Source organism: Pongo abelii, chromosome Y, assembly GCF_028885655.2.
Source record: "Pongo abelii isolate AG06213 chromosome Y, NHGRI_mPonAbe1-v2.0_pri, whole genome shotgun sequence".
In the NCBI taxonomy this organism is placed as follows: domain Eukaryota; kingdom Metazoa; phylum Chordata; class Mammalia; order Primates; family Hominidae; genus Pongo; species Pongo abelii.
The window spans coordinates 25580570-25599906 of record NC_072009.2 but is presented as its reverse complement, the minus strand read 5'-3'; positions in this window follow the sequence as shown (position 1 = coordinate 25599906).

The following is a 19337-nucleotide window of genomic DNA, read 5'->3' as shown; positions in this document are numbered from 1 at the left end:
TGGAATGGAGTGGAGTGGATTGGAGTCGAATGGAGACGAATGGAATGGGACGGAGTGGAATGGAACGGAGTGGAGTGGAGTATCGTGGAGTGAAATAGAATGGAATGCACTGGGTTGGAATGGAATGCAATGGACTGCTGAAAGGAAATGTGAGCTGTTATTGCTCCACTGCACTCCAGCCTTTGTGACGGAATGAAATCCTGTGGAAAAAAAGGAATGGAATGGAATGGAATGGAATGGAATGGAATGGAATGGAATGGAATGGAATGGAGTGGAGTGGAGTGGTGTGGAGAGGAGTGTAGTGGAGTGGAGTGAAATGGAGTGGAGTGTCGTGGAGGAGAGTGGAATGGAGTGGAATGGAATGGAGAGGAAAGGAACGGAGTGGAGTGGAATGGAACGGAGTGGAGTGGAATGGAATCCAATGGAATGAAATGGAATTGAATCGAATGGAATGAAGAAATATGTGCAGTGATTTGGCCACTGCGCTGGAGCCTGTGTGAGAGAGGGAGATCCTGTCGATAAAACAGTGTGGAATCTAAGGGATTGGAATGGAATGGAATGGAACGTATTGGAGTGGAGTGGAGTGGAATTGAGTGGAGTGGAGTGCACTGGAATGGAATGGAATGCAATGGAATGTAATGGAATGATGAAATGATATGTGAGCTGAGATTGTGCCACTGCACTCCACGCTGGGTGACAGAGTGAGATACTCTTGAAAGAAAGAAATGGAATGGAAAGAATTTTTAATTGGGTGGATTCGAGTGGACTGAAGTAGAGTGCAGTGGAATAGAGAGGAATGGAATGGAATGGAATCGGATGTAAAGGAACGGAATGATGTGGAGTGGAGTGGTGAGGAGTGTAGTGCTGTGGAATGGAGCAGAAAGTAACGGGATGGTGTGGAGTGGAGTGCAGTGCAGTGGAGTGGAGAGGAGTGCAATGGCGTGGAATGGAATCGGATGTAAAGGAACGTACTGGAGTGGAGCGGAGTGGAAAGGAGTGGAATGGAATGGAATTGAATGTAATGGAAAGCAAAGGAATGGAATGGGATGCAATGGAATTTAATGCAATAGAATGCAGTTCAATAGAGAGTTGACATGTAATGTGAGCTGAGATTGTGCCTAAGCTCTCCAGGCTGTTTGACACAGTGATATCGTGTGGAAAGAATGGAATGGAATGCAGTGGTGTGAAATGGAATGGAATGTAGTGGACAGGAGTAGAATGGAGTGGAGTGAAGAGGAACAGAGTGGAATGGAATGGGATGCAGTGGAATGGAATGCAGTGGAGTGGAGTGAAATAGAAAGAAATGGAATGGGATGGAATGGAATGCAATGGAATGGAGAAGAGAAATGTGAGCTGAGATTGTGTGACTACACTCCAGCCTTAGTGACCGAGAGAGATTCTGTGGAAGGAAAGAACTGATTTCAAAGGAGTGGAATGGAAGGGAATGTAGTACAGTGGAGTAGAGTGGAATGGAGTGAAACAGAATAGAATGGAGTGGAAGGCAATGGAATGGAATGTAATGGAGTGGAGTGGAATAGAGAGGAGTGCACTGCAATGGAGTGGAGTGGAGTGGAAGGGAGTGGAATGCAATGGAATGTAGTGGAGTGCAGTGGAGTGGAATGGAATGGAGTGGACAGGAGTGGAAGGAGTAGAGTGGACTGGAATGGAATAGAATGGAACAGAATGCAGTGGAGTGGAGGGGAGTGGAGGTGAGTGGAGTGGCATGGAGTGGAATGGAATGGAATGGAGTGAAATGGAATCCAACGGATTGGAATGGAGTGGAGTGGAGTGGAGTGGAATGGACAGGAGTCGAATGGAATGGAAGGGAATGCAACGGAACGCAGTGGTGTGGATTGGAATGCAGTGAAATGGAGTACTATGGAATCTAAAGGAGTGGAGTGGAGTCTAGTGGAGTGGAATGGAATGGAACAAAATGGAATGGAATGGCACGGAATGGAGTGGAGTAGAGTGGAGTGGGAAGGAAGGGAGATGAGTGGAATGGAGAGGAATGGAATGCAGTGGAGTGGATTGGATTGGAATGAACTGGAATGGAGAGGAATGGAATGAAGTGGAACGGAATGGACTGCAATGGAATTGAATGGAGTGAAGTGGAAAGTAGTGGAGTGGAGTGGAATGGAGTGGAAATGAATGGAATGGAGTGGAATGGAAGGGAATGGAGACAAGTGGATATTAATTGACTGAAGCAGATTGGAGTGGAGTGGAGTGGAGTGGCATGGAATGGAATGAAGTGGATGGGAATGCAATGGAGTGGAATGAAATGGAATAAAATGGAATGGAGTGGAATGGAGAGGAATGGAGTGGAGTGGAGTGGAATGGAGGGGAGTAAGAGGAAGAGAATGGAATGGAATCGAAAGGAGGGAAGTGCAATTGTGTGGAGTGGAGTGGAGATGAAAGGAGTGGAGTGATGTGGAGTCGAGAGGAAAGGAATGGAATGGAATGGAATGGAGTTAAGTGGAGTGGAATGGAGTGGAAGGTAATGGAGTGGAATGAAAAGGAGTGGATTGGAATGGAGTGGAAAGGAATGGAGTGGAACGGAGTGGAGTAGAATGGAGTGGGTTGCAGAGGAGTGGAATGGAGTGGAATGGAAGGGAACGGAAAGGAATGTAGTGGAAAGGAATGGAATGGAGTGGATTGAAATTGAATGGAAAGGATTGGAGTGCAGTGGACTGGAGGGGAGTGGAATAAAATGGAGTATAGTGCAGTGGAATGGAGTGGACTGGAGTGGAGATGAGTGGAGTGGACTGGAATGGAATGGAGTGGAGTGGAATGGTGTGGAGTGGGGTGGAAAGGAATGGAACAGAATGGAATGGAGAGGAATGGAGTGGCATGTAGTGGAGTGGAGTGAAGTGGAAAGGAATGGCATGGAATGGAGTAGAGTGGAATGGAGGGGTATGGAATGGAATGGAATGGAATTGAGTGGAATGGAGTGGAATGGAGTGGAGTGGAGAGGAATGGAATGGAGTGGAAAGGTCTGAAAGGAGTGGAATGGAGTGGAGTGGAATGCAATGGAGTAGATTGGAATGAAGTGGAAAGGAATAGAATGGAGAGAAGTAGAGTAGAATGGAGTGGATTGGAATGGAGGGGAGCAGAGTGGAGTTAACAGCGGTGGATTGGAATACAGTGGATGGGGTAGAGTGGAAGGGAGTGGAATTATATGGAATGGAATGGATTGGAGTGGAGTGGAAGGGAGTGGAGTGGAGTTGAAAGTAGAGGAATCGAAAGAAGTGGAAAGGAGTGGAGTAGAGTGGATTAGAGTGGATTGGAATGGAATGGAGTGGAGTGGAATGGTGTGGAAACGAATGGAAGGGAGGGGAGTGGAATGGAACGAAATGGAATGGAATGTAGTGGAATGGAGAGGAGTGGAGTGGACTGGAGTGGAATGTAATCGAATGGAGTGTACTGGAGTGGAATGTATTTGAGAGGCGGGTAATGGAGAGGAATTGAGTGGAGTGGAGTGGAGTGAAATACATCGGAATGGCACGGAATTGAATGGAATGGAGGGGAGTGGAATGCAGTGGAGTGGAGTCGATTGGAGTGGTGAGGAATAGAACGGAGTGGCATGGAATGGAGCACAGTGGAATGCAATGGAGTGGAGTGGATTGGAAAGGGGTGGAGTGGAGTGACGATGGGTGAAGTGGAATGTAATGGAGTGGAGTGCAGAGGAGTCTCATGGAATGGAATGGAATGGAACGCAATGGAAGCTGAGATTGTACCACTGCGCTCCAGGATGGGTGACACAGTGTGATACTCTCAAAAGAAAGGAATGGAATGGAATGCAGTGGAATGGAATGGAATGCAATGGGGTGCATTGGAGTGGAGTGGAGTGAAGTGAAGTGGATTGGAGTGGAATGGAGAGGAATGGAACGGAATGGAATGGAATGAAGTAGACTGGAGTGGGGTGGAGTTGAGTGCAATGGAATGGAGCGAAATGGAATCAGATGCAGAGAAATGGAGTAGAGAGGAGTGCAGTAGAGTGGAAAGGAGTGCAATGGAGTGGAATGGAATCGGAAGTAACGGAAAGTAGTGGAGTGGATGGAACGGAAAGGAAAGGAGTGGAGCGGAGTGGAATGGAACGGAGCGGGAGGTGGGTTGGGGCCACTGCACTCCAGGCTGGCTGGCTGACTGAGGTATTCTCGCAATAAAGGAATGGAATGGAATGCCGTAGAGTGGAATGGAACGGAGTGGAGTGGAGTGGAATGGAGTGAGTTGGAGCAGAGTGGAATGAAGAATGCAATGGGATGGAAGGGAATTGAATGAAATGCAGTGGAGTGCAGTGGAGTGCATTGCAGTGGAATGGAGCAGAATGGAATGGAAAGGAGTGGAATGGACAGAAGTGGAGTGCACTGGAGAGGAGAGGATCGGAATGCAGTGGAATGGAATTGGATGTAATGGAACGTAGAGGAGTGGAGTGGAATGGAGTGGGCCAGAGTGGAATGGAATGGAATGCAATGGAAAGGAATGGAGTGGAATAGAATGGAATGGAATGGAATGGAATGGAATGGAGTGGGATGACTTGTAGTGGGGTGGAGTGAAATGGAGTATAATGGAATGGAGTGGAGTGGAGTGGAATGTGATAGAATGGAGAGGAGGGGAATGGAGCAGAATGGAATGGAGTGCAGCGGAATGGAGTGGAATGGAATCAAATGGAGTGGAATGGAACAGAGTGGAATGGAATGGAGTGCAATAGACTAGAATTGAGTGTAGTGTAGTGGAATTTAGTGGAATGGACTGGAATGGAGTGGAATGGAATGGAATTGAGGGGAATGGAATGGAATGGAAAGGAATGGAAAGCAATGGAAAGGAATAGAATTGAATGCAACGGAATTAAAAGAATGCAATGGAATGCAATGGAATAGAATGCAATGGAATGTATAGTTGACATGTAATATGAGCTGAGATTGTGACACTGCACTCCAGCCAGGGTGACATGGTGATATCCTGTCGTAAGAAGTGAATGGAATGCAATGGAGTGAAATGGAATGGAATGAAATGGAATGGAGTGGAGTGGAAGGGAATGGAGTGGAATGAAATAGAATGCAGTGGACTGTAATGGCATGGAGTGGAAAGAAGTAGAGTGGAATGGAGTGGAATGGAATGGACTGGCATAGAATGGAGTGGAATTGAATGCAATGGAGTGGATTGGAAAGGAATGCAAAGGAGTAGAGTGGAGTAGAGTGGTGTGGAGTGGAGTGGAATGGAGCTGAATGTACTTCAATGGAGTACAATGGAATGGAACGGAGTGGAATGGAATGGAATGATATGAGGTGGATTGGAGTGGAATGTAGTGGAGTGGAATGGAATGGAATAGAATGGAATGGAGTAGAGTGTAATGGAATGCAGTGGCGATAAGTGGAGTGGAATGGAATGCACTGGAGTAGAGTGGAGTGGAATGGAATGGAATGGAGTGGAGTGGAGGGGAGTGGAGTGGAATGGAATTGAGTGAAGTGGAGTGCAGTTGAAAGGAATATCGTGGTGTGGAGTGGAGTGGAAGTGAATGGAGTGAATAGGAGTGGAATGGAGTGGAAGGTAACGGAGTGGAATGGAGTCGAATGGAGTGGAATGGAGTAGAGTGGATTAGAGTGGAATGGTGTCGAACGGACTGGAATGGAATGGAATGGAGTGGAATGGAATGGAGTGGAATGGAATTGAATCAAATGGAATGGAGTGGAGTGGAGTGGAGTGGAATGAAATGAAATGGAAGGGAGTGGAGAGAAACGCAGTTGATTGGAGTGGAGTGGAGTGGAAAGGAATGGAAAGGAGTGGGATGGAGACGTATGGATTGGAGTGGAATGGAGTGGAATGGAATGAAGTGGAAAGGAGTGGAACGGAGTGAAATTGAATTTAGTGGACTGGAGTGGAATGGAGTTAAATGGAATGGAATGGAATGGAGTGGAATGGAATGGAATGGAGTGGAGTGGAATGGAATAGAATGGCATGGAATGGAATAGAATGGGATGGAGTGGAGTGGAGAGGAGTGGAATGGATTGGAGTGAAGTGGAGTGGAATGGAATTGAGTGGAGCGGAGAGGAAAGGAATGGAATGGAGTGGAGTGGAATGGCATGGAATGGAGTGGAATGGAATGGATAGTAGTGGAGTGGAGTGGAGTGGATTGGAGTGTAGTGGAAGGGAATGGAGTGCAGTGTAATGGACTGGAATGGAGCAGAGCAGAATGGAGTGGACTGCACTGGAGTGGAATGGAATGGGATGGCATGGAATGGGAGCTGAGATTTTACCAATGTGCTCTAGGCAGGGTGACTGGGTGTCATACTCTCAAAAGAAAGGAATGGAATTGAACGCAGTGGAATGGAATGGAACAGAGTGGACATTAGTGGAGTGGAATGTGGAGGAATGGAATGAAATGGAACGTAATGGCATGAAATGGAGTGGTGTGGGGTGGAATGGATTATAGTGGAATGGGGTGGAAAGGAATGGGATGGAGTGGAATGAAGTGGAGTGCAGTGGAGTGGAACGGAGTTGAATGGCATAGAATTGAGTGGACAGTAGTGGAATGTTTTGGAATGCAATGGAATCCATTGTAATAGAATGGAATACAACGGAAAGTTGACATGGAGTGTGAGCTGAGATTGTGCCACTGCACTCCAGACTGGGTGACACGTTATATCCTGTGGATAGAAAGGAATGGAATGCAATAGAGTGAAATGGAATGGAGTGGAATGGAATTGAATGGAATGGAGTGGAGTGGAGTGGAGTCGAATGGAGACGAATGGAATGGGACGGAGTGGAATGGAACGGAGTGGAGTGGAGTATCGTGGAGTGAAATAGAATGGAATGCACTGGGTTGGAATGGAATGCAATGGACTGCTGAAAGGAAATGTGAGCTGTTATTGTTCCACTGCACTCCAGCCTTTGTGACGGAATGAAATCCTGTGGAAAAAAAGGAATGGAATGGAATGGAATGGAATGGAATGGAATGGAATGGAGTGGAGTGGAGTGGTGTGGAGAGGAGTGTAGTGGAGTGGAGTGAAATGGAGTATAGTGTCGTGGAGGAGAGTGGAATGGAGTGGAATGGAATGGAGAGGAAAGGAACGGAGTGGAGTGGAATGGAACGGAGTGGAGTGGAATGGAATCCAATGGAATGAAATGGAATTGAATCGAATGGAATGAAGAAATATGTGCAGTGATTTGGCCACTGCGCTGGAGCCTGTGTGAGAGAGGGAGATCCTGTCGATAAAACAGTGTGGAATGGAAGGGATTGGAATGGAATGGAATGGAACGTATTGGAGTGGAGTGGAGTGGAATTGAGTGGAGTGGAGTGCACTGGAATGGAATGGAATGCAATGGAATGTAATGGAATGATGAAATGATATGTGAGCTGAGATTGTGCCACTGCACTCCACGCTGGGTGACAGAGTGAGATACTCTTGAAAGAAAGAAATGGAATGGAAAGAATTTTTAATTGGGTGGATTCGAGTGGACTGAAGTAGAGTGCAGTGGAATAGAGAGGAATGGAATGGAATGGAATCGGATGTAAAGGAATGGAATGATGTGGAGTGGAGTGGTGAGGAGTGTAGTGCTGTGGAATGGAGCAGAAAGTAACGGGATGGTGTGGAGTGGAGTGCAGTGCAGTGGAGTGGAGAGGAGTGCAATGGCGTGGAATGGAATCGGATGTAGAGGAACGTACTGGAGTGGAGCGGAGTGGAAAGGAGTGGAATGGAATGGAATTGAATGTAATGGAAAGCAAAGGAATGGAATGGGATGCAATGGAATTTAATGCAATAGAATGCAGTTCAATAGAGAGTTGACATGTAATGTGAGCTGAGATTGTGCCTAAGCTCTCCAGGCTGTTTGACACAGTGATATCGTGTGGAAAGAATGGAATGGAATGCAGTGGTGTGAAATGGAATGGAATGTAGTGGACAGGAGTAGAATGGAGTGGAGTGAAGAGGAACAGAGTGGAATGGAATGGGATGCAGTGGAATGGAATGCAGTGGAGTGGAGTGAAATAGAAAGAAATGGAATGGGATGGAATGGAATGCAATGGAATGGAGAAGAGAAATGTGAGCTGAGATTGTGTGACTACACTCCAGCCTTAGTGACCGAGAGAGATTCTGTGGAAGGAAAGAACTGATTTCAAAGGAGTGGAATGGAAGGGAATGTAGTACAGTGGAGTAGAGTGGAATGGAGTGAAACAGAATAGAATGGAGTGGAAGGCAATGGAATGGAATGGAATGGAGTGGAGTGGAATAGAGAGGAGTGCACTGCAATGGAGTGGAGTGGAGTGGAAGGGAGTGGAATGCAATGGAATGTAGTGGAGTGCAGTGGAGTGGAATGGAATGGAGTGGACAGGAGTGGAAGGAGTAGAGTGGACTGGAATGGAATAGAATGGAACAGAATGCAGTGGAGTGGAGGGGAGTGGAGGTGAGTGGAGTGGCATGGAGTGGAATGGAATGGAATGGAGTGAAATGGAATCCAATGGATTGGAATGGAGTGGAGTGGAGTGGAGTGGAATGGAGAGGAGTGGAATGGAATGGAAGGGAATGCAACGGAACGCAGTGGTGTGGATTGGAATGCAGTGAAATGGAGTACTATGGAATCTAAAGGAGTGGAGTGGAGTCTAGTGGAGTGGAATGGAATGGAACAAAATGGAATGGAATGGCACGGAATGGAGTGGAGTAGAGTGGAGTGGGAAGGAAGGGAGATGAGTGGAATGGAGAGGAATGGAATGCAGTGGAGTGGATTGGATTGGAATGAACTGGAATGGAGAGGAATGGAATGAAGTGGAACGGAATGGACTGCAATGGAATTGAATGGAGTGAAGTGGAAAGTAGTGGAGTGGAGTGGAATGGAGTGGAAATGAATGGAATGGAGTGGAATGGAAGGGAATGGAGACAAGTGGATAGGAATTGACTGAAGCAGATTGGAGTGGAGTGGAGTGGAGTGGCATGGAATGGAATGAAGTGGATGGGAATGCAATGGAGTGGAATGAAATGGAATAAAATGGAATGGAGTGGAATGGAGAGGAATGGAGTGGAGTGGAGTGGAATGGAGGGGAGTAAGAGGAAGAGAATGGAATGGAATCGAAAGGAGGGAAGTGCAATTGTGTGGAGTGGAGTGGAGATGAAAGGAGTGGAGTGATGTGGAGTCGAGAGGAAAGGAATGGAATGGAATGGAATGGAGTTAAGTGGAGTGGAATGGAGTGGAAGGTAAAGGAGTGGAAAGAAAAGGAGTGGATTGGAATGGAGTGGAATGGAATGGAGTGGAACGGAGTGGAGTAGAATGGAGTGGGTTGCAGAGGAGTGGAATGGAGTGGAATGGAAGGGAACGGAAAGGAATGTAGTGGAAAGGAATGGAATGGAGTGGATTGAAATTGAATGGAAAGGATTGGAGTGCAGTGGACTGGAGGGGAGTGGAATAAAATGGAGTATAGTGCAGTGGAATGGAGTGGACTGGAGTGGAGATGAGTGGAGTGGACTGGAATGGAATGGAGTGGAGTGGAATGGTGTGGAGTGGGGTGGAAAGGAATGGAACAGAATGGAATGGAGAGGAATGGAGTGGCATGTAGTGGAGTGGAGTGAAGTGGAAAGGAATGGCATGGAATGGAGTAGAGTGGAATGGAGGGGTATGGAATGGAATGGAATGGAATTGAGTGGAATGGAGTGGAATGGAGTGGAGTGGAGAGGAATGGAATGGAGTGGAAAGGTCTGAAAGGAGTGGAATGGAGTGGAGTGGAATGCAATGGAGTAGATTGGAATGAAGTGGAAAGGAATAGAATGGAGAGAAGTAGAGTAGAATGGAGTGGATTGGAATGGAGGGGAGCAGAGTGGAGTTAACAGCAGTGGATTGGAATACAGTGGATGGGGTAGAGTGGAAGGGAGTGGAATTATATGGAATGGAATGGATTGGAGTGGAGTGGAAGGGAGTGGAGTGGAGTTGAAAGTAGAGGAATCGAAAGAAGTGGAAAGGAGTGGAGTAGAGTGGATTAGAGTGGATTGGAATGGAATGGAGTGGAGTGGAATGGTGTGGAAACGAATGGAAGGGAGGGGAGTGGAATGGAACGAAATGGAATGGAATGTAGTGGAATGGAGAGGAGTGGAGTGGACTGGAGTGGAATGTAATCGAATGGAGTGTACTGGAGTGGAATGTATTTGAGAGGCGGGTAATGGAGAGGAATTGAGTGGAGTGGAGTGGAGTGAAATACATCGGAATGGCACGGAATTGAATGGAATGGAGGGGAGTGGAATGCAGTGGAGTGGAGTCGATTGGAGTGGTGAGGAATAGAACGGAGTGGCATGGAATGGAGCACAGTGGAATGCAATGGAGTGGAGTGGATTGGAAAGGGGTGGAGTGGAGTGACGATGGGTGAAGTGGAATGTAATGGAGTGGAGTGCAGAGGAGTCTCATGGAATGGAATGGAATGGAACGCAATGGAAGCTGAGATTGTACCACTGCGCTCCAGGATGGGTGACACAGTGTGATACTCTCAAAAGAAAGGAATGGAATGGAATGCAGTGGAATGGAATGGAATGCAATGGGGTGCATTGGAGTGGAGTGGAGTGAAGTGAAGTGGATTGGAGTGGAATGGAGAGGAATGGAACGGAATGGAATGGAATGAAGTAGACTGGAGTGGGGTGGAGTTGAGTGCAATGGAATGGAGCGAAATGGAATCAGATGCAGAGAAATGGAGTAGAGAGGAGTGCAGTAGAGTGGAAAGGAGTGCAATGGAGTGGAATGGAATCGGAAGTAACGGAAAGTAGTGGAGTGGATGGAACGGAAAGGAAAGGAGTGGAGCGGAGTGGAATGGAACGGAGCGGGAGGTGGGTTGGGGCCACTGCACTCCAGGCTGGCTGGCTGACTGAGGTATTCTCGCAATAAAGGAATGGAATGGAATGCCGTAGAGTGGAATGGAACGGAGTGGAGTGGAGTGGAATGGAGTGAGTTGGAGCAGAGTGGAATGAAGAATGCAATGGGATGGAAGGGAATTGAATGAAATGCAGTGGAGTGCAGTGGAGTGCATTGCAGTGGAATGGAGCAGAATGGAATGGAAAGGAGTGGAATGGACAGGAGTGGAGTGCACTGGAGAGGAGAGGATAGGAATGCAGTGGAATGGAATTGGATGTAATGGAACGTAGAGGAGTGGAGTGGAATGGAGTGGGCCAGAGTGGAATGGAATGGAATGCAATGGAAAGGAATGGAGTGGAATAGAATGGAATGGAATGGAATGGAATGGAATGGAGTGGGATGACTTGTAGTGGGGTGGAGTGAAATGGAGTATAATGGAATGGAGTGGAGTGGAGTGGAATGTGATAGAATGGAGAGGAGGGGAATGGAGCAGAATGGAATGGAGTGCAGCGGAATGGAGTGGAGTGGAATGGAATCAAATGGAGTGGAATGGAACAGAGTGGAATGGAATGGAGTGCAATAGACTAGAATTGAGTGTAGTGTAGTGGAATTTAGTGGAATGGACTGGAATGGAGTGGAATGGAATGGAATTGAGGGGAATGGAATGGAATGGAAAGGAATGGAAAGCAATGGAAAGGAATAGAATTGAATGCAACGGAATTAAAAGAATGCAATGGAATGCAATGGAATAGAATGCAATGGAATGTATAGTTGACATGTAATATGAGCTGAGATTGTGACACTGCACTCCAGCCAGGGTGACATGGTGATATCCTGTCGTAAGAAGTGAATGGAATGCAATGGAGTGAAATGGAATGGAATGAAATGGAATGGAGCGGAGTGGAAGGGAATGGAGTGGAATGAAATAGAATGCAGTGGACTGTAATGGCATGGAGTGGAAAGAAGTAGAGTGGAATGGAGTGGAATGGAATGGACTGGCATAGAATGGAGTGGAATTGAATGCAATGGAGTGGATTGGAAAGGAATGCAAAGGAGTAGAGTGGAGTAGAGTGGTGTGGAGTGGAGTGGAATGGAGCTGAATGTACTTCAATGGAGTACAATGGAATGGAACGGAGTGGAATGGAATGGAATGATATGAGGTGGATTGGAGTGGAATGTAGTGGAGTGGAATGGAATGGAATAGAATGGAATGGAGTAGAGTGTAATGGAATGCAGTGGCGATAAGTGGAGTGGAATGGAATGCACTGGAGTAGAGTGGAGTGGAATGGAATGGAATGGAGTGGAGTGGAGGGGAGTGGAGTGGAATGGAATTGAGTGAAGTGGAGTGCAGTTGAATGGAATATCGTGGTGTGGAGTGGAGTGGAAGTGAATGGAGTGAATAGGAGTGGAATGGAGTGGAAGGTAACGGAGTGGAATGGAGTCGAATTGAGTGGAATGGAGTAGAGTGGATTAGAGTGGAATGGTGTCGAACGGACTGGAATGGAATGGAATGGAGTGGAATGGAATTGAATCAAATGGAATGGAGTGGATTGGAATGGAGTGGAGTGGAGTGGAGTGGAATGAAATGAAATGGAAGGGAGTGGAGAGAAACGCAGTTGATTGGAGTGGAGTGGAGTGGAAAGGAATGGAAAGGAGTGGGATGGAGACGTATGGATTGGAGTGGAATGGAGTGGAATGGAATGAAGTGGAAAGGAGTGGAACGGAGTGAAATTGAATTTAGTGGACTGGAGTGGAATGGAGTTAAATGGAATGGAATGGAATGGAGTGGAATGGAATGGAATGGAGTGGAGTGGAATGGAATAGAATGGCATGGAATGGAATAGAATGGGATGGAGTGGACTGGAGAGGATTGGAATGGATTGGAGTGAAGTGGAGTGGAATGGAATTGAGTTTAGCGGAGAGGAAAGGAATGGAATGGAGTGGAGTGGAATGGCATGGAATGGAGTGGAATGGAATGGATAGTAGTGGAGTGGAGTGGAGTGGATTGGAGTGTAGTGGAAGGGAATGGAGTGCAGTGTAATGGACTGGAATGGAGCAGAGCAGAATGGAGTGGACTGGACTGGAGTGGAATGGAATGGGATGGCATGGAATGGGAGCTGAGATTTTACCAATGTGCTCTAGGCAGGGTGACTGGGTGTCATACTCTCAAAAGAAAGGAATGGAATGGAACGCAGTGGAATGGAATGGAACAGAGTGGACATTAGTGGAGTGGAATGTGGAGGAATGGAATGAAATGGAACGTAATGGCATGAAATGGAGTGGTGTGGGGTGGAATGGATTATAGTGGAATGGGGTGGAAAGGAATGGGATGGAGTGGAATGAAGTGGAGTGCAGTGGAGTGGAACGGAGTTGAATGGCATAGAATTGAGTGGACAGTAGTGGAATGTTTTGGAATGCAATGGAATCCATTGTAATAGAATGGAATACAACGGAAAGTTGACATGGAGTGTGAGCTGAGATTGTGCCACTGCACTCCAGACTGGGTGACACGTTATATCCTGTGGATAGAAAGGAATGGAATGCAATAGAGTGAAATGGAATGGAGTGGAATGGAATTGAATGGAATGGAGTGGAGTGGATTGGAGTCGAATGGAGACGAATGGAATGGGACGGAGTGGAATGGAACGGAGTGGAGTGGAGTATCGTGGAGTGAAATAGAATGGAATGCACTGGGTTGGAATGGAATGCAATGGACTGCTGAAAGGAAATGTGAGCTGTTATTGCTCCACTGCACTCCAGCCTTTGTGACGGAATGAAATCCTGTGGAAAAAAAGGAATGGAATGGAATGGAATGGAATGGAATGGAATGGAATGGAATGGAATGGAATGGAGTGGAGTGGAGTGGTGTGGAGAGGAGTGTAGTGGAGTGGAGTGAAATGGAGTGGAGTGTCGTGGAGGAGAGTGGAATGGAGTGGAATGGAATGGAGAGGAAAGGAACGGAGTGGAGTGGAATGGAACGGAGTGGAGTGGAATGGAATCCAATGGAATGAAATGGAATTGAATCGAATGGAATGAAGAAATATGTGCAGTGATTTGGCCACTGCGCTGGAGCCTGTGTGAGAGAGGGAGATCCTGTCGATAAAACAGTGTGGAATCTAAGGGATTGGAATGGAATGGAATGGAACGTATTGGAGTGGAGTGGAGTGGAATTGAGTGGAGTGGAGTGCACTGGAATGGAATGGAATGCAATGGAATGTAATGGAATGATGAAATGATATGTGAGCTGAGATTGTGCCACTGCACTCCACGCTGGGTGACAGAGTGAGATACTCTTGAAAGAAAGAAATGGAATGGAAAGAATTTTTAATTGGGTGGATTCGAGTGGACTGAAGTAGAGTGCAGTGGAATAGAGAGGAATGGAATGGAATGGAATCGGATGTAAAGGAATGGAATGATGTGGAGTGGAGTGGTGAGGAGTGTAGTGCTGTGGAATGGAGCAGAAAGTAACGGGATGGTGTGGAGTGGAGTGCAGTGCAGTGGAGTGGAGAGGATTGCAATGGCGTGGAATGGAATCGGATGTAAAGGAACGTACTGGAGTGGAGCGGAGTGGAAAGGAGTGGAATGGAATGGAATTGAATGTAATGGAAAGCAAAGGAATGGAATGGGATGCAATGGAATTTAATGCAATAGAATGCAGTTCAATAGAGAGTTGACATGTAATGTGAGCTGAGATTGTGCCTAAGCTCTCCAGGCTGTTTGACACAGTGATATCGTGTGGAAAGAATGGAATGGAATGCAGTGGTGTGAAATGGAATGGAATGTAGTGGACAGGAGTAGAATGGAGTGGAGTGAAGAGGAACAGAGTGGAATGGAATGGGATGCAGTGGAATGGAATGCAGTGGAGTGGAGTGAAATAGAAAGAAATGGAATGGGATGGAATGGAATGCAATGGAATGGAGAAGAGAAATGTGAGCTGAGATTGTGTGACTACACTCCAGCCTTAGTGACCGAGAGAGATTCTGTGGAAGGAAAGAACTGATTTCAAAGGAGTGGAATGGAAGGGAATGTAGTACAGTGGAGTAGAGTGGAATGGAGTGAAACAGAATAGAATGGAGTGGAAGGCAATGGAATGGAATGTAATGGAGTGGAGTGGAATAGAGAGGAGTGCACTGCAATGGAGTGGAGTGGAGTGGAAGGGAGTGGAATGCAATGGAATGTAGTGGAGTGCAGTGGAGTGGAATGGAATGGAGTGGACAGGAGTGGAAGGAGTAGAGTGGACTGGAATGGAATAGAATGGAACAGAATGCAGTGGAGTGGAGGGGAGTGGAGGTGAGTGGAGTGGCATGGAGTGGAATGGAATGGAATGGAGTGAAATGGAATCCAACGGATTGGAATGGAGTGGAGTGGAGTGGAGTGGAATGGACAGGAGTCGAATGGAATGGAAGGGAATGCAACGGAACGCAGTGGTGTGGATTGGAATGCAGTGAAATGGAGTACTATGGAATCTAAAGGAGTGGAGTGGAGTCTAGTGGAGTGGAATGGAATGGAACAAAATGGAATGGAATGGCACGGAATGGAGTGGAGTAGAGTGGAGTGGGAAGGAAGGGAGATGAGTGGAATGGAGAGGAATGGAATGCAGTGGAGTGGATTGGATTGGAATGAACTGGAATGGAGAGGAATGGAATGAAGTGGAACGGAATGGACTGCAATGGAATTGAATGGAGTGAAGTGGAAAGTAGTGGAGTGGAGTGGAATGGAGTGGAAATGAATGGAATGGAGTGGAATGGAAGGGAATGGAGACAAGTGGATATTAATTGACTGAAGCAGATTGGAGTGGAGTGGAGTGGAGTGGCATGGAATGGAATGTAGTGGATGGGAATGCAATGGAGTGGAATGAAATGGAATAAAATGGAATGGAGTGGAATGGAGAGGAATGGAGTGGAGTGGAGTGGAATGGAGGGGAGTAAGAGGAAGAGAATGGAATGGAATCGAAAGGAGGGAAGTGCAATTGTGTGGAGTGGAGTGGAGATGAAAGGAGTGGAGTGATGTGGAGTCGAGAGGAAAGGAATGGAATGGAATGGAATGGAGTTAAGTGGAGTGGAATGGAGTGGAAGGTAATGGAGTGGAATGAAAAGGAGTGGATTGGAATGGAGTGGAAAGGAATGGAGTGGAACGGAGTGGAGTAGAATGGAGTGGGTTGCAGAGGAGTGGAATGGAGTGGAATGGAAGGGAACGGAAAGGAATGTAGTGGAAAGGAATGGAATGGAGTGGATTGAAATTGAATGGAAAGGATTGGAGTGCAGTGGACTGGAGGGGAGTGGAATAAAATGGAGTATAGTGCAGTGGAATGGAGTGGACTGGAGTGGAGATGAGTGGAGTGGACTGGAATGGAATGGAGTGGAGTGGAATGGTGTGGAGTGGGGTGGAAAGGAATGGAACAGAATGGAATGGAGAGGAATGGAGTGGCATGTAGTGGAGTGGAGTGAAGTGGAAAGGAATGGCATGGAATGGAGTAGAGTGGAATGGAGGGGTATGGAATGGAATGGAATGGAATTGAGTGGAATGGAGTGGAATGGAGTGGAGTGGAGAGGAATGGAATGGAGTGGAAAGGTCTGAAAGGAGTGGAATGGAGTGGAGTGGAATGCAATGGAGTAGATTGGAATGAAGTGGAAAGGAATAGAATGGAGAGAAGTAGAGTAGAATGGAGTGGATTGGAATGGAGGGGAGCAGAGTGGAGTTAACAGCGGTGGATTGGAATACAGTGGATGGGGTAGAGTGGAAGGGAGTGGAATTATATGGAATGGAATGGATTGGAGTGGAGTGGAAGGGAGTGGAGTGGAGTTGAAAGTAGAGGAATCGAAAGAAGTGGAAAGGAGTGGAGTAGAGTGGATTAGAGTGGATTGGAATGGAATGGAGTGGAGTGGAATGGTGTGGAAACGAATGGAAGGGAGGGGAGTGGAATGGAACGAAATGGAATGGAATGTAGTGGAATGGAGAGGAGTGGAGTGGACTGGAGTGGAATGTAATCGAATGGAGTGTACTGGAGTGGAATGTATTTGAGAGGCGGGTAATGGAGAGGAATTGAGTGGAGTGGAGTGGAGTGAAATACATCGGAATGGCACGGAATTGAATGGAATGGAGGGGAGTGGAATGCAGTGGAGTGGAGTCGATTGGAGTGGTGAGGAATAGAACGGAGTGGCATGGAATGGAGCACAGTGGAATGCAATGGAGTGGAGTGGATTGGAAAGGGGTGGAGTGGAGTGACGATGGGTGAAGTGGAATGTAATGGAGTGGAGTGCAGAGGAGTCTCATGGAATGGAATGGAATGGAACGCAATGGAAGCTGAGATTGTACCACTGCGCTCCAGGATGGGTGACACAGTGTGATACTCTCAAAAGAAAGGAATGGAATGGAATGCAGTGGAATGGAATGGAATGCAATGGGGTGCATTGGAGTGGAGTGGAGTGAAGTGAAGTGGATTGGAGTGGAATGGAGAGGAATGGAACGGAATGGAATGGAATGAAGTAGACTGGAGTGGGGTGGAGTTGAGTGCAATGGAATGGAGCGAAATGGAATCAGATGCAGAGAAATGGAGTAGAGAGGAGTGCAGTAGAGTGGAAAGGAGTGCAATGGAGTGGAATGGAATCGGAAGTAACGGAAAGTAGTGGAGTGGATGGAACGGAAAGGAAAGGAGTGGAGCGGAGTGGAATGGAACGGAGCGGGAGGTGGGTTGGGGCCACTGCACTCCAGGCTGGCTGGCTGACTGAGGTATTCTCGCAATAAAGGAATGGAATGGAATGCCGTAGAGTGGAATGGAACGGAGTGGAGTGGAGTGGAATGGAGTGAGTTGGAGCAGAGTGGAATGAAGAATGCAATGGGATGGAAGGGAATTGAATGAAATGCAGTGGAGTGCAGTGGAGTGCATTGCAGTGGAATGGAGCAGAATGGAATGGAAAGGAGTGGAATGGACAGAAGTGGAGTGCACTGGAGAGGAGAGGATCGGAATGCAGTGGAATGGAATTGGATGTAATGGAACGTAGAGGAGTGGAGTGGAATGGAGTGGGCCAGAGTGGAATGGAATGGAATGCAATGGAAAGGAATGGAGTGGAATAGAATGGAATGGAATGGAATGGAATGGAATGGAGTGGGATGACTTGTAGTGGGGTGGAGTGAAATGGAGTATAATGGAATGGAGTGGAGTGGAGTGGAATGTGATAGAATGGAGAGGAGGGGAATGGAGCAGAATGGAATGGAGTGCAGCGGAATGGAGTGGAATGGAATCAAATGGAGTGGAATGGAACAGAGTGGAATGGAATGGAGTGCAATAGACTAGAATTGAGTGTAGTGTAGTGGAATTTAGTGGAATGGACTGGAATGGAGTGGAATGGAATGGAATTGAGGGGAATGGAATGGAATGGAAAGGAATGGAAAGCAATGGAAAGGAATAGAATTGAATGCAACGGAATTAAAAGAATGCAATGGAATGCAATGGAATAGAATGCAATGGAATGTATAGTTGACATGTAATATGAGCTGAGATTGTGACACTGCACTCCAGCCAGGGTGACATGGTGATATCCTGTCGTAAGAAGTGAATGGAATGCAATGGAGTGAAATGGAATGGAATGAAATGGAATGGAGTGGAGTGGAAGGGAATGGAGTGGAATGAAATAGAATGCAGTGGACTGTAATGGCATGGAGTGGAAAGAAGTAGAGTGGAATGGAGTGGAATGGAATGGACTGGCATAGAATGGAGTGGAATTGAATGCAATGGAGTGGATTGGAAAGGAATGCAAAGGAGTAGAGTGGAGTAGAGTGGTGTGGAGTGGAGTGGAATGGAGCTGAATGTACTTCAATGGAGTACAATTGAATGGAACGGAGTGGAATGGAATGGAATGATATGAGGTGGATTGGAGTGGAATGTAGTGGAGTGGAATGGAATGGAATAGAATGGAATGGAGTAGAGTGTAATGGAATGCAGTGGCGATAAGTGGAGTGGAATGGAATGCACTGGAGTAGAGTGGAGTGGAATGGAATGGAATGGAGTGGAGTGGAGGGGAGTGGAGTGGAATGGAATTGAGTGAAGTGGAGTGCAGTTGAAAGGAATATCGTGGTGTGGAGTGGAGTGGAAGTGAATGGAGTGAATAGGAGTGGAATGGAGTGGAAGGTAACGGAGTGGAATGGAGTCGAATGGAGTGGAATGGAGTAGAGTGGATTAGAGTGGAATGGTGTCGAACGGACTGGAATGGAATGGAATGGAGTGGAATGGAATGGAGTGGAATGGAATTGAATCAAATGGAATGGAGTGGAGTGGAGTGGAGTGGAATGAAATGAAATGGAAGGGAGTGGAGAGAAACGCAGTTGATTGGAGTGGAGTGGAGTGGAAAGGAATGGAAAGGAGTGGGATGGAGACGTATGGATTGGAGTGGAATGGAGTGGAATGGAATGAAGTGGAAAGGAGTGGAACGGAGTGAAATTGAATTTAGTGGACTGGAGTGGAATGGAGTTAAATGGAATGGAATGGAATGGAGTGGAATGGAATGGAATGGAGTGGA